This window comes from Dermacentor albipictus, chromosome 9, assembly GCF_038994185.2.
Source record: "Dermacentor albipictus isolate Rhodes 1998 colony chromosome 9, USDA_Dalb.pri_finalv2, whole genome shotgun sequence".
NCBI lineage: Eukaryota > Metazoa > Arthropoda > Arachnida > Ixodida > Ixodidae > Dermacentor > Dermacentor albipictus.
The window spans coordinates 90,668,426-90,685,064 of NC_091829.1; positions in this window are offsets into that span (position 1 = coordinate 90,668,426).

Consider the following 16,639-nt stretch of genomic DNA (forward strand, 5'->3'; position numbering starts at 1 on the left):
AAATGGCGAGGCATGACTAGCAGCCATTTTCAACCGTCTGTTTTGTAGTTCCGGTGGTATAACAGCACTTTCCGTCCCAAGAAATTGATGGCTTGGCGACTAAGGGCTCGCGCACACTAAGCTTTTGCAGAAGTGCTGAGAACGTGAATGAGAGAGGAATTCCACGGATGTGTTCGTTTTTCTGAAAGAACGTCAGTGACATTAAGCGTAGCAAAGGGACAGTAGCTGCGTCAGGGTGGCGTTATGTCTGGTCACCAGAGTAAGTTAGGGAGGCGAGTAATAAAGAAGATGCTTGCACAGCTGTCGACACTGCAATCGCGTTGGAGCGAAACGCGAGCTCGTGTTGCTGATAGTAACTGCCAGGACTCAGGGTTTTTTACATCGAAGCTGTATATCTCTACCGTCCAAGGAAATGTTCTTGTCGTTGTAAGCAAAAATTTGGCAGTGGCTCAGTTCGGCTATACCAGGATATACGTAGCGAAAGCTAAGGCGAAGGCGAACCATTGGCAAGCCTTGGTTAATCTTTATTGCATGTCCAGGTTAGTCTGGTTGCCTAGCTATGTTGCATTGATTAGCTAGTCCTTTAACGCGCTGTTCGCCTGTTTTCTGGGCGATTCGTTTCCTGTTCATCTCGTTCCGATGTCGATTGCAGCCTCCTCCTGCCGCCCTAACTGTAGTTGTGGTGCACGCGAGTTCTCATTTTCAATCCTCCGGCATGTTCATGTTGTGCTTTGCCAGCTGCGTCAGGCATGCGACGCAGCTGGCAAAGCAAGCGGAGGCAAGCGAAACGACGAGCAACGCAGTGCGAAGTCATACCAAACGGCGGCGGTTGAAAAGTGGGGCGCCGCGCAGTGGCGGAACAACTGTGAGTCGATGCCACTAGTGGCGCATGCGCACTAGTGAATAGGAAGCGCGAGAGGGAGAAATATTGGCGGCGAGGCTCTCGTTGTGACTTCATGTGCCTCCTCGGAGCACTGCCACGGCGAAATCACAAGTTCGCGGCCAGCAAAGCTTTCGCTTTAAAGCTCGGCAAACGTGGGCCGACCCCGAAGATAGTGCAATGGTGGGGCGATCCGCGGCGGAGGTGAAGCAGGCGTTAAGCACTCGCGATATGTGGGCCGACCCCGAAGATAGTGCAATGCCGGGACGCCCTGTGGTGGAGGTGAAGCAGGTGTTAAGCACTCCCTGTACGTGAGCCGATCCCGAAGATCCTGCAATGCCGGGCCGACCCGCCGCGGAACGAAGCAGGCATTAAGCACTCCCCACACAGCTTCGTTGTTCAGCCATCTTAAGGGACTGGAATGTGCCGTGATTTTCGTTATTGTAACAAAAACAGTATTTTAGGGCTCTATATATTGCAGTTTGATAACGAACTATATTACATGTTTGGCTACCTTTTCACATAACCTGAACGTTTGATGGCATCTGTCACAACAAGTCCTTTAAGTGTAAATGGCTAAACGAATAATGGGCACCGGGAGGGTCGAGGTGGCCCACAAGATGTTGGCCCACAAAGTCAAGCTGTGCTCCCACATAGCGATGGCCCTTTCAGATGAGTATCCCAGGACTCACGTAGGGGTCCTTTTTCATTTTCTCACAGGCTCCACTGGGAACGCTTTGTATTATCCCCAGTAACAATTCAGCACTTCCTTACATACATGATGGATAACTGGACATGTCGGCATTGAGTTACCAGAATCTTGTAAGCAAGGTGTTTGTGCTCTACAACACAGCCCATCGTTCTATGGCGCAGAATCAGTGAGTTTTCAGTGTCGCTGCAGATCTTTTACCGAAAAAAAAAGAAAACGAAAGAAGATTATCGAAAAAAATTTGAGAGCAATTTTTATAAATATAACGCATCAAGGATAGCAGAAGCCACATTGAAAGATAAGGCCTGGACAGCTCATTCTATTTACTGTATTTGTGCAATTAGGGAGGAGAAAGAAGAGTATCAAGCAAAGTTGAAAAAACTGACTACTTTTTCGCAGTTGCTTAATAATTTTCATAGGGCAGGGATTATCAACCATGGTAATTAGCCCATTTCAAAGAAGTCATTCGCTTCGGGTTCTTCATTTCTGTGATGTGTCCAAGTCTGGCTACTGGACGCCTTCGAAAACCGTGAATAGCAGACCCTAGATACTGCTGCCTATTCGTCATTCTTCGTAAACATTTAATGTGCACAGTTCACAATAGTTGTATAGAGTAGACATAGATTAGGACTATTAGCGTATGGCTGCACAATCATAGAACACATCGTTCCCTCGCAGGAAATCGCGTCGATGCCAATGCATAAGGTTTGGACAACTGGATGAAGCGGTTGTTATACGCTCCTTTAATAAAGGTAGCCAATTTGGGATAATAGACAATGAGTATTTCTCGGCAGATGTGTAATGATTCAGCTTAATAATGGCGTACAAATAGCCCATATACGTAGTACAAACACCTTCATGTTAAGGGTAGCACCGGTGAGTATGACGGGCAGCCTGCGAGAACGGCCATTTACCAATGTTTATAGTGCGTCGTGGAGACGCTTCTAACGTTTCGGACGTGTGCTCTGCGACTTGAACAGTGGTCCGGTAAAAATCCATATGGTCAAAACTCAACATTATAAATGCAACCTTTCTCCTTTCTAATGGCTGGCATTTCAGTCGCCGATGCGCAAGGTCGTCCGCTCAGTTCGATTCACATCGGCTCAAACTGTTTGCGGCTAGTGAAGGCTGAAGCTTGTGCGTCGAACAATGCCTCACCACTTTCCTACCATTATTCATAGGGAATTCAACTTCTTGCAATACCCCATACCAAACCGTTCCTCGCGATTGTCGACTTGTTGGTATTGCCTGTTCTGTCATTGCCAGCGTGCTCTGCGTTAACAGCTATGTATATCATAACACAGAGTGACCATTAACTTATGAGAATAAATGCATTTTCAGAAAGTCTGAGAAGTTATGGCAGCTGTCCGCCCTGCTGTTCTGAATATGTGACCAACGTGCATGGACAGAGTAACGTTCCTAGAAAGTTTTACACACGCCCTTTGACCTCGCAAATTCGCGGTAGTTGACAGTTAAACTTAAATGATTAAGGAAAAGTGATCAACGAGTTTCAATATAGAGTGGTGGTGGTATCCCTGAGTCACAGTACCTATAGTATTCTGATAACTTCTTTTCGTATTTCGTCCCCTAATGCCCGTCATCTATACGAGAACTGGCTCAACATACACAAGGCGCACATTTACTGTAGGCAAAGCAAAAAATCCTAACGCCTACACCCCCCCCCCCCATGTTATCCTTCCTTTTTCTACAAAATTTAAAGCTGGAGATGCTGACGCCCCGTGAAGTCAATATCAGTAAATTTGAGTGAATAGTTGGCAAATTGACCCGATAGCTAGCAATACTTACGCGCTGCCCTCCAACCAATTTTCGTTAGGAGGACTTTTCAGTTCCAAATTAAAGTGCTCCAAGAAGTGTGCGTCGAGAAATGCAGGAAAAATGCAAGCGGTACACCTGGATTGTTTGTGACAGATTTCGGGCACTAAAACACCAAAATTAGTGGTAGGCTCACAATTCTTTCTAAGGGGACCTGCATTGGTGCAGACCGTATACAAATTTCTGCAATTGAGACACGAGCCCAAGTGCGAAAGCAATAAGTAATAACTACATATTTATTATTTCCTTAGCAAATAATAACTACTATTATCACACTTTTGTAAAAAAGGCAATATCTCCAGTTTATTCCTTCAAAAAATTTTGTTCTTTCTGCTAGGAACAAGTGCATTATGCACGAGCGATGGTCCTCGTATATAGGTGCCGCACAACACCGATTCCCTACTTCATTCACGTATGGCACATATTGTACACTGGTCACTGTGCGAATTGGAGTAACAGTGCTCGTTTGACAGCATGAAAAAAATAGACTTGAATATTTTGCTGTTGGGATATAAACGGCGGAATATACTTACTAGATAACTCAAGAACGTATTTGTGTAAGTCAATTTCAGCGGGCGTAGAAATATCTATATATTTGCGGAAGCTTTTTTTTTTTTGTCCACTAAGTGCAAAAAGTACTGCCTTGTGCGCCCTACTGCTTCTCCGTCTTAAGAAACAAAACCAAATAGGCCGAGTTCACTGCAAAGAGAAACAAATTGCTCCCGTCCTGTTCATTTCTGGTTAGCTTTGCGGCACCGATATGTAAAGCAATGGTTTACTTCTGTAAGTAGTGCGGGTCAAATGGTATCAGCAGCAGCACCTGACTTCCCGTACTGTGAATGAAATTTCTATGCATCTTTTAATATGAAACTGATGTGATTTAGCACGAAACGAGCCTTAGTGTAACTGTCCGTGGAGCCAGCATTCAAACGTAAATTGTACTGTTGCTGCGAAACAAAACCACCGAACCTGCCCTGAAATCTTTACATAATTTTATTTCTTTTCCCAAAAGGTGCTAAGCACACGGAAGCGGCGATAAAATGGCACCTACGTAAAATGTTCGCAGCTCACGTCTTCTTTATGAAATTTTCTTTTTTCACATTGAAAAATCCAAGTGTGTGTTCAATTGTGAAAAATACACTTGCTTATCCACTATCTATCCTAATAGAGCTCGAAGGTATGGCGGTGTAATAGTTTTACCGCTAAACGAATTAGAGGAAAAGCAGGGCTAAATGAAGTGGCTGCCGAAAAGGCACCGACGTCTTACTACGATTCAATTCTGTAACGCTCACATTATTGAAAATATCATAACAAATAATAATGTTGGATAGCCTCTTTTTTGCCTATAATTGAATCTATTTTTGAAAAGGTCTCATGGCCATTGAAGTATGATCACGTAATATTTATGGTGTGTTGAAATATGGGTTCATATAGGAGGTCAAGCAAAGGACCAGGCAGGATTCCGTAAAGGCTACTCAACAATAGATCGTATTCACACTATCAATCAGGTGACAGAGAAATGTGCAGAATATAACCAACCCTTATATATAGCTTTCATTGGTTACGAGAAAGCGTTTGATTCGGTCGAAACCACAGCAGTCATGGAGGCATTACGGAATCAGGGTGTAGACTAGCCGTATGTAAAAATACTGAAATATATCTATAGCGGCTCCACAGCCTCCATAGTCCTCCATAAAGCAAGCAACAAAATCCCAATGAAGAAAAGCATCAGGCAGGGAGATACGATCTCTCGAATGCTATTCACAGCGTGTTTACAGAAGGTATTCAGAGACCTTGATTGGGAAGAATTGGGGATAAATGTTAATGGAGAATACCTTAGCAACTTGCGATTCGCTGATGATATTGCCATGCTTAGTAACTCAGGGGACCAATTGCAATGCATGCTCACTGACCTGGAGAGACAAAGCAGAAGAGTGGGTCTAAAAATTAATCTGCAGAAAACTAAAGTAATGTTTAACAGTCTCGGAAGAGAACAGCAATTTACAATAGGCAGCGAGGCACTGGATGTCGTAAGGGAATACATCTACTTAGGGCAGGTAGTGACGGCGGATCCGGATCATGAGACAGAAATAATCAGAAGAATAAAAATGAGCTGGGGTGCCTTTGGCAGGCATTCTCAGATCATGAACAGCAGGTTGCCATTATCCCTCAAGAGAAAAGTATATAATAGCTGTGTCTTACCAGTACTAACCTACGGGGCAGAAATCTGGAGGCTCACGAAAAAGATTGTACTCAAAATGAGGACGACGCAACGAGCTATGGAAAGAAGAATGATAGGTGTAACGTTAAGGGATAAGAGCAGATTGGGTGAGAGAACAAACGCGAGTTAATGACATCTTAGTTGAAATCAAGAAAAAGAAATCGACATGGGCAGGACATGTAATGAGGAGGGAATATAACCGATGGTCATTAAGGGTTACGGACTGGATCCCAAGGAAAGGGAAGCGTAGCAGGGGGCGGCAGAAAGTTAGGTGGGCGAATGAGATTAAGAAGTTTGCAGGGAGGGCATGGCCACAATTAGTACAAGACTGGGGTTGTTGGAGAAGTTTGGGAGAGGCCTTTGCCCTGCAGTGGGCGTAACCAGGGTGATGATGTTGAAGATCATGATGAAATATGGGTGTGCAGGCGCCAAATCTACGTGGCACCACGATACCGAGAGAGGTTCAGCGTCGTGTCCTTCGCACGTCTCGCGCGAGTCGCATCTCTTCGGCTGCGCATGCACAGTGTAACATTAGGGCGTGCCTTGGCAGTTCATTATATCAACACGATATGGCGAACTATTTGTGACTCTCGCGTGTGACTGTGATGCTCGCCGCTGTAGGTTAGTGGCGCTGCGTTGCGTAGTTCAAGGACATTCATTCAATAGCGGCGTCGAAGACCGAATTTCGATGGGTGTAAAATGCAAAACAGCACACCTGTATTCAATTAGATGCCCGTTGAAGAACAGCAAATAGTTAAAGTAACTCAAGAATCCCACATTACTACATGCCTCATAATCAAATTACCCTTCCGGCACGTAAACGCCATTATTCTATTTCTAGCCTGATACGCTAGCAAAGTTTCAAGAGAGCCAGTTTCAGACACTGCAAAATATGCGTGAGGTAGGGCTTGATGTAACTCGTTATACGGCATTTATACGCAATTTATCCAGTATCTTGAGAAATTTCTACTTCAGTACTAGTTTACTTGTCGCAAAAATGCGGGTCATTTTATTTTAACTGCAGTGAGAAAATTCAACCTTTGTAAGTGTAGTTACCTTTTGAATAAAGAAAGGGCCCTTATATTCCAGAATCCCTATTTTCATTCTTTATGCACGGTTTTTTCGATTAGCCACATTTAATTGTGAACTAAGGAAGGCACTTTTATTGCATCGCTTCAATATAAGGCGCTGTGAAATAATGTGCAAATAACATGTATGTGAAAATAAAGGAATAAAGACGGTGTGAGTAATCTATAGCTTTTGTAGCAATTTACGTATTAGAGTGCCGCGGGAGCGTCTTAAGCGTGTCTTAAGAAAGAGGGGGGGGGAGGGGGGCTGAGGCTGCAGAATTTAGAATGTCGTCTCCTTGGAGGAGTATTGGTGCCACCGAAATAAAATTTGCTGCGAAGAGGGCTAATACTAAGGCCCCTGCACAAGCGAATTTAAATGAGCCTCATTAAATAGCAGCGTTTGTAAAAACAATGCGCCCTTTTGACCAGAAGGCGAAGTCTGTTGCAGCGATAGCAAAGTATTAAACAATTCATAAAGTGTTGTTCATAGACGTATCAGCAGCATAAGTCGCACCAAAAGATCATTTACTAATAAAATCGACATGCACAGTGTCGCGAAATCAAGAATAAACGCCCGAAACGCTGGCAGGATGAAGAACGCCGATATCAGGAAGCCAACTTTGAAATTTGCCCCTTGCTTCAATGCCTGTCTGATACTTGGAAATGCGGGACCTTCAACACTAGGCACTCGAAGGGACCAGCCATCTCTGCTCACCTAAACTATGCCCCCGGCACAGATTAACTTCAAGGTAGAGCGGTGTGAGCGTATGCGCTGAACCGCATGGAAAAGCACGTGTAGCCACGACCGTCTGCCTCCACATCGCCCTCCTAGCTCCCCCGCATTAGCGTGCCTTCGACCAATGGACAAGCAGGCGGTCGAACAGCATTAGGCCAAACAGCATTAGGCCGCGGTCCTTATTAGTTAGTCCGCACCCGCTCGCTCTCGCATCCAGAGCAAACGAAGTGCGAAGCGTGACCTAATCTCCCTTCTATTTCGTACGGTCACTTCGACGGCGATGGTGAAAATTCACCCAGAGTGTCCATTTCATAGCTAAATCGCAGTAGTAAAAATTATTTCAGCAAGTGTGGAACATTGGCATGCCACAGCTATCCGATATCTTTCCTAATTTCTCGAGAGTATTTCATGTCACGCCACGCTCATTGGATTCTCATTAAGCGGAAGTTCAAGGGACCATGGATATGGGTTCCTTTTATTAAGAGTTTCATATACAGAAATGGTTTGCTCAAGGTTGCGGAATGGGGTGATTTGTAATGGGCGGACGCTTCAGTTCCAACATTCGCTAATATGTGTAGGTTCTGACAATGTTTCTACATGCACGAAGCCGCAGATTAGAATTGATAGGACCAAATATTGCCGCTAGGTGTAACGCGCCAGCGCTGAGAAAGAAGTGACTGGAACGCGCGCTCGGCAAGAGGTGGGCGCTGAAGAAGAAGAAGTAGTAGAGGAAGCCGGCTTGCGTTTTGTGTACGCCATATTGTACAGCTGTCTGTCTCACTGACACCGGGTGCATCTTCATTTGCCTTTTCGTGACAAAACTGTTGGAGGTGCGGGGTACGGTTCATACGATGCCACAAACCACTCCAGGTAGCAGGAGTACCAGCCCTATGTTAGTGGACACCCCTGTTCACCGGGCCAGCAGGATAATCCGAGGATTGCCTCCGGAGCTTGGTCATCGCTACGCAACAGCATCGACGCCCCCACGGACCAGTATGGAAGGAACATCGACGTCTCTTTCGACCATTATGCAAGGTACGGCCACAACGGCAACTCAGTGGCTGTTGCAGAATCTCTGAGTGCCGAACGTCTTCCACGGGGATATCTTCGAGGATGTAGAAGACTGGCTAGCCCAATTTGAGCGCGTTGCCGAGATAAACGAATGGAGTGATGCGGCGAAGTTGGGGAATGTCCACTTCAGCTTGTAGGACGGTGCTCGCACTTGGTACGTGAACCGAGAAGGGCTCCTCAAATCATGGCTCGAGTTCCGCCGTGCCTCACTGGAGACATACACCAATACTGGTTGCCGCGAACGAGCCGAACGGGCTATCCAATCCTGCATTCCTGTGCAGAATGAAAATGTGACGTCGTACATAGAGAATATGACGCGCCTCTTCCGTCGGGTGGACCCTACCATGTTAGAGGAAAAGAAGTTGCGTCTTCTAATGTGGGGAGTTAAAGAACAGCTACTTGCTGGCCTGGTTCGAAGCCCACCGGAGACCGTGGCTGAAGTTTTAACCGAAGCCACGACGATGGAAAAGATGCTGCACCAGTGCTCAACTTTCTATGAAAGGCAAATGAACGCTACTTCACCTTCGGACCAGAGCTCCGCTACGTATGACAGGCACGCGAATGCTGCTGCACTGACGGACGCGGTTCCCTTTGGGAACATGGACGTTCTCCGAGACGTTATCCGCTCGCTAGTGCGTGAGGAGCTTCAACGGCTCAGCTGCGCACCTCAGCCCACGCTGGGTTCCATTTCTGCCCTCGTGAGAAGTGAAGTGCAGCAAGCGCTCCAAGGTCCCATTATAAGCAGCAATGTGCCACCTGCGAGAACACAGTTGCAGCGGCCGTCATATGCAGAAGTATTGGGGCGAGTCCCTGTCCGCGCTCCAACCCATTTCGTCCTCGCCACGTCTTACGCTGCGTCGTATGTCCCGCCACTCCCATCAGTGCAACCAATCCAACGTATGGAGGATCCGCGCCCGCTCGCAAGGAAATCTGACGTCTGGCGTAGCGCGGACAGAAGGCATCTGTGTTATGACTGTGGAGAAGCCGGTCACGTATACCGCGAGTGCCCATACCACCGCCTCGGACTGCAAGGTTTTGTCGCGGATTCACCAAGGCCCAGATATGGCGAAAGGCCTAAGGCGATTCAAGAGTACCTGAACCAGCAGGGTACGCCACTGTTCCCGCGGCGGCAGTCACGCTCGCCGTCCCCCAGGCGATCTTCCTAAGCTCCTAGAAACCCTCCAATCGTAGCGCAGGGACGATCGCCAAGCCCTCGCCGGGAAAACTAAGAACAGCGACCTTCGGGGGTGAGGCCGCTGATAATCGCCCTTCCGAAGACCTCCCATCGACGCGAGCACGGTCTATTCAGAATGATTCAACGACTACAGCAGCCGAACTCAGCGACAGACTCTCGCTAGACATACCTGTTGTGCTTGATGGCTGCCACGTTAGTGCGTTATTGGATACGGGTGCCAACTACTCAATCTTGTGCGGAAAAGTAGCGACGGAACTCAGAAATGTTATCACGCCTTGGTCTGGAACGCAAGTTCGTACTGCTGGCGGGCATATCATAACACCGTTGGGCATGTGCACTTTCAGAGTACACATTCGCGGGTGTACGTTTCCAGCCAGCTGCCTTATACTCCGCGATTGTTCTCGGGACCTCATCTTGGCCGTCGACTTTCTGCGAGAATATGGTGCCATTAGAGGCCTCCGGGAGCGCACAGTGACTTTTTCGACAGAGACAGCAGCGAACATCCGCGACAACTGCCGACGTAACGCGTTTCGGGTTTACGCCGACAGCGTAACTTTACCACCACGCGCAAGTGTCCTGGTAGCGGTCGTATGCGATGATCTGCGCGACGGCGAAGCTGTTTCAGAGGGCAATTCCTCCCTTATGCTGACTCATGGTGTTTGTGCAGCCCGCAGTCTCATTATACTTCGAGGTGGACATTCTGCGCTCCTCGTGACGAACTTCAACCAGGAACATCGGCACCTGCTTCGTCGTACCACTATCGCTTTTGCTGAGCCCATAGAAGACGTTGCTGAATGATTAGTGTCTATGACAAAGGACAACCCAACTCAGACACTCAGCAATATTGACATCAATTCAGGGCTTTCGGAGTAAAAGCAAAAAGCGCTGCTGATTGCTACTTCGGTTCAAGGAGTGCTTCGCATCTTCTTCTAAGGTACGCCAAGCGCTCATCACGAGACACCGAATAATCGCGTATGATGATTCTCGTCGCACACGACAACTTCCTTATCGCGTATCGGCGGGAGAGCGTAACGTGATTAATGAACAAGTGAAAGAAATGCTTGACGATGACTTCATATGTCGTCGCCGGTGGTCCATGTCAAAAGGAAAGACGTAACACTTCGGTTCTGTGTTGACTATACAAAGTTGAATAACATCACAAAAAAAGACATTTATCAGCTTCCGCGGATCGATGATTCGTTAGATCGACTGCGGCAAACCAGGCATTTTTCATCGATAGATTTGAAGAGTGGATATTGGCAAATCGAATTTGACGAACGCGATCGCGAAAAAACTGCATTTGTCACCCCGGATGGACTGTATGAATTTAAAGTACCTCCACTCGGCCTGCGTTCTGCACCGGCCACATTCCAGATAATGATGGACACTGTTCTGACGGGTCTGAAGTGGCACAGTTGTTTAGTATACTGAGATAACGTCGTCGTGTTTGCGGCGACCTTCGAAGAACATTTGGAGCGTTTAGAGGTGGTACTTGAGGCGCTCCGCTCCACTAATCTCACGCTAAAGCCAAAAAAGTGTCACTTCGGTTACGAAGAGTTGAAGCTTCTCGGACATGTCGTGAACGCCGATGGCGTCCAGCCTGACCGAGACAATACCTCTGCTGTTGCTGCTTTTCCGACTCCTGGTGACAAGAAAGCAGTACGCCGCTTTCTCGGTCTGTGTGCGTACTATCGTCGCTTCATCGCTAACTTCTCCCGGATCGCCAAACCACTCAACCGCCTCACGCGAGAAGATACACACTTTGTTTGGACGGATGAGCAGGACGCAGCTTTCACCGAGTTACGGCAGCGCCTGCAGGAATCACGCATCCTCGCGCACTTTGACAAGGACGCTGACACCGAGGTACATACCGACGCAACAACATTGGTCTTGGTGCTGAACTCGTTCAACACCAGGAAGGCGCCGAGCGAGTGATCTCTTACGCCAGGTGCACCCTTTCACGCGCCAAAATCAACTACTCCACTTCCAAGAAAAAGTGTCTAGCGCTTGTGTGGGCCATCATGAAATTTCGGCCTTATCTCTACGGTTGCCCTTTCAAGGTGGTGACAGACCACCATTCCTTGTGTTGGTTAGCCAACTTACCAGACCGTTCGGACGACTTGCTCGATGGTGTCTCCATCTGCAGGAGTTCGATGTTACCATCGTCTACAAATCGGGCCGCAAACACGAAGATGCCGGCACGTTGTCGCGCGCTCCCGTCAAAACTTGTGATAAGGAAATAGACGAAGACGGCGCATTCATTGGGGCCCTCACCGCATCTGACCTGATCAAACGGCAGCGCGAGGACGCCGAAATGCGACCTCTCATCGATCACATTGAAGGCAAGAATGTTACGATTCCACGGCTCATTTCTCGCAATCTCGCAATCTCGCAAGAAACTCGCAAGAATCTCGCAATCTCACAAGAAAAACTCGAGTGCCAGCGACAAAGAGTATCTATTGGTCGTACCTGCCGCCCTCCGTGATGACATCCTGCTAGCCTGCCATATTGAACCCATGTGTGGACATTTGGGATTTTCGCGTACTCTTGCACGAGTACGCCAGACGTATTACTGGCCCATACTTCCTACCTCGGTGAAGCGTTACGTGCAAAGCTGCCGTGAGTGTCAACGCTGGAAATCGCCGTCTTTCAAACCCGGCGGGTTCCTCCAACCCATCGCACCACCTAGCGCATCATTTCATCAAATCGGCATGGATCTTCTGGGACCCTTTACCTTGTCAGCCAGCGGAAACAAATGGATTATAGACGCCACAGAATATCTAACACGCTACGCCGAGACGAAAGCTGTACAACGTGCCACGGCCTAAGAAGTTGCCCAGTTATTCATCGATCACATAGTTCTCAGACATGGTGCCCCATCATACGTCATCACCGACAGAGGAACTGCCTTTACAGCCCAACTGATAGAGGACATATTCGAGTTGAGCTGCATGCAGCATCGCAAGACCACTGCCTATCATTCGCAGACCAGCAGACAAACGGAACGGCTAAACAAGACCATTGCTGACATGCTGTTCATGTATGTAGACGTCCAGCATAAAACATGGGATCAAGTCCTGCCGTACGTTGTATTCGGGTACAACACCGCCATTCAGGAAACAACGCAATTCACACCGTTCCGTCTTGCCTACGGGCGCGAGGTCCAGACCACGCTAGACGCAATGTTCCCGCACGACACCGACGCATCACTTACTTTTGACGCCGAGCAACTTGCTCAACACGAGTTGAGTACCAGCGAGTTGAGTACCGTATCAGCGAGTTGAGTACCGTTGAGTTGAGTATCGGCGAGTTGAGTACCAGCCAGGTGACCAAGTCTGGGTGTGGACTCCAATCCGTCGCCAGGGCTTATCTGAGAAGCTCCTTAGTAGATACTTGGGACCCTACAAAGTGATACGCCGCGTTGGTTAAGTGAACTATGAAGTCATTCCCGACGGTGCCGCGTCGCCTCGGAGTCGACAGCACCACTTGGAGATAGTGCATGCTATTCGCCTTAAACCGTATTTCGCGCGTTAAGGCGGCGCCAACCCGATGTTATACATGAGAGTGGCTTGTTGGGCTAGTTGGTACATGGTTATGCTAGGAGAATGGGGGACGTTGTTTTCATGAATAAAGTTCAGTTGTTAGTCCAGCCACCTTCCTGTCTCTTTGTCTTTGTTCTGCCTCTCGATTTTTTCCTGCTCTAAAGTTTGCTGGCATTCTCCTAGCATAACCGATGTTATACGACTTCCACCCTTCCACTTTCTTTTAGTAAGCATTGTAGTTTAGTAAGCATCGGGGTCGATGCTTTTCGTTTGGCGGGGAAATAATGCCGCTAGGTGTAACGCGCCAGCGCTGAGAAAGAAGGGACTGGAACGCGCCCTCGGCAAGAGATGGGCGCTGAAGAAGTAGTAGAGGCTGAGGAAGCCGGCTTGAGTTTTGTGTACGCTATCTTGTACAGCTGTCTGTCTCGGCGACGCCGGGTGCATCTTCATTTGTCTTTTCGTGACAACATAGTTAAGAAAAAAAAAGGGTAAATGTTCTGAACAAGAATTTCCTGTGTAATGGAAGCAACCAGTTCGTAAACCTTCTTTAATCTTAGCCGTGGCTTAGGTGCATAGTGCGGGCGTTTCCGTGCCCTTTGGGAAGCGCTAAGCAATCTCAAAGTTCATACGCATTGCTAACGTAAAGAAAGCGCAGCGCCAGCTGCAACCACAGCAAAGCCGAAATAAACACGGCGCCAATAAAAAAAAGCCAAGAAATGTAGCTTGAACACCTCTAGCGAACAATGCCTAGAACTATCGGTAAAACCCAAAAATGCAGGCTGGGAAAAGCACAAAGAGTGATGCGTATTGCTATGCCACTGCAATCCGCCGCTCACCTTCGTTTTTGCTAGTATATGGAGTTCCTTTTACTTGGAAATTCAGAAAAGTGTGGTTCCATGTAACGAACTTCTTACTTCTCTAATGAAAAATCAACCAAGTATATGGCTGTTCTTGTTACATTTAAGGGGCTATTCTTGTTGAAACGCTAGCAATTTTTCGACATTCAACTGTATATTGTGAAAATGGGGGATATGTTATGTGCAAGCTAGGTGAGAATGTTAACGCTTCTGGAAATATGAGCGTTCCTAATGTTTACCCAACTCTCTAATTTTTTGCCTTAAACGAGGGACCCCGGCTTTACTACGTGAAGTCACCATGATAATATTTCGCTTCAATCAAGAAGCATCTTATTGGTAACTGTCTGGCAAGTCTCCATATGTTCGTGGAATATAAAGCATTTGAGGTATATCGCGTCTGCAAGCGTTGTGGAACAATATAGGTGCATTTTATGAACAAAGCAGACTTTAGCCCACTTATTCTATGAAAATTACGAGACTTATTGAGATCAAACGCGTGAAAAAATTTTGCACCAATTCTGCAACAGGAGTTACGGCATTATTGAAACTACAGCCTTTAGGATGTTTAACAAATGGTTTAAAACAGTTTACTGCGGCTATCTTCAATATACACCAGCGTCAATAAAAAAGCTATACGTAGCACCAAGTTCCCATCGGGTAGAAACGGGAGCATCCTTCGAAGTAATTCGTGAGCGAATATTCTTGGTTCTAGCTTAATTATGGCGGTTGCAAATAAATACAGAATCCTTCAATTTTCTGAGCAATTGTGCATTCTACGACGCAACTATGCGATGTCCTCGGTCAAGTGAACGAGTCCCTTTCCTTATATTGGGTGGAAATAGAGAACAGAAAGGGTGCAATGACTGTGCTAAGTTCAATATATGTGCAGTAGCAGGGGAAAATGGGGACGTAGGTGCGCGCCTGAACATTACAAAAAAAAGTAAATAATTTGATGATTCCTTGTTCTCTCAAGTCATTTACTGCGAGAGCACCATTCTCTCAAAGCCATTTCATGTTTTTTTGCCCGCAATTTTCGCAAATAGTTCTCTCATCCACTGCGAGCAACTGAACAAAGAGACAGCGATTGTACTGCTACTGAGTGTTCGAAGTGTGAGGTCGTACAAAAATATAAAAAGAAGATTTGAGGTATTTCAGATTTGAAGAGTTGTTGAATGATGCTTTGTATTAAAACGTAACTATACCTTGTACGATAATACAGAAAGCAATGTGTAGATACCCAATTTTCTCTATAATATATAGTAGGTCCTCTTGTTGAGGTCCGAATACGATAATTGCTATACTGGCAATCTGAGACCCCGCATTTCTAACAAGGTGTCATTTATTTAACTCGAATTTGAAGCATTGCGGACATTTTGTTTGCAGCTGTCTGGAGGAACAATTATGCTACTTTATTTTTGTTCTGGTGGGTTTAACACTTTACACTTGGAATATACTTGATTCAGACCATCCTAAAGCATGCTGTCTTTTTTTTTCTTTGGTGTATCCCCAAAGTCAAATTGCGTTATGGTGAGACTTATATAATTATATAGCTTTGGTGAAATGGGCATGTTTTCTTTTCAATTTTTTATTTCAATTTTTCTGTACTTATAGAAGTACCTTGAGTGCCAAAGGGCGTTATATCACTGTACATTTATGTAGATTCTTGGAGAACGCCTGACTACCGACCAGGAGAACGTCTCGGCAGAGTAGCATTTGCGATTACCTGTAATCATAAACTATCGTAAGACAATTTTTCAAAATCCTTCGTACTTGAAACAATTGTGTAAGCCACTGTTCTTCCGGCAGATATATAATATACTTCTTTTTGTATTCTATGATTTACATTGAAGGCCATGGTTAGGGTCTAACTCTGAGAACAAACCTTCTACTTTAAGTGCTCTCGCGCTGGAAATCATGAATTTCTACCATGACACTTGCGCAAGAAAGAATTTTTTCGACGTAAATTGGCACTATCGCTATGCCACGATCATTAGCGTTGTGAAATTGCTAAATCGCTACTATGAAAACTATGTTGTCGCACAACCCAGCATGCGTTTTGCAGTTTTAAGCTTGCAAACTTGTGAACACATGTGCCGCCGAGGTTGTGAACAAAGTGTTTACCCTTATGTACGAAGGTAAAATGGGCAATTATAAAGTCAAACGTCAAAAGGCGTCATGCTTTATATTGCTTTTTGGATATTAGTGCAACGGCTGCTTTGTATCAGACCTTTCATCCGACACCAGCTGCAGCTGAGCAGGACGACTAGCTTTCTCTCGGTGTAGCATTCGCTATTGACGGTTACAGCATTAGCGCTTTAGTGGACACCGGCGCAGACTACTCTGTCCTAACTGGAAGAATGGCAACACAGCTGAAAAAAAAAGCTAATCACGCTTTGGTATAACTCGCATATTCGGACGACTGATGGCCACATCGTTACCCCACTGGGAGCCTGCACGACTAGAGTTGAAATTCAAGGATCTACGTTCGTAGGCTGTTGCATTGTCTTAGCGAATGCTCCCGTGAC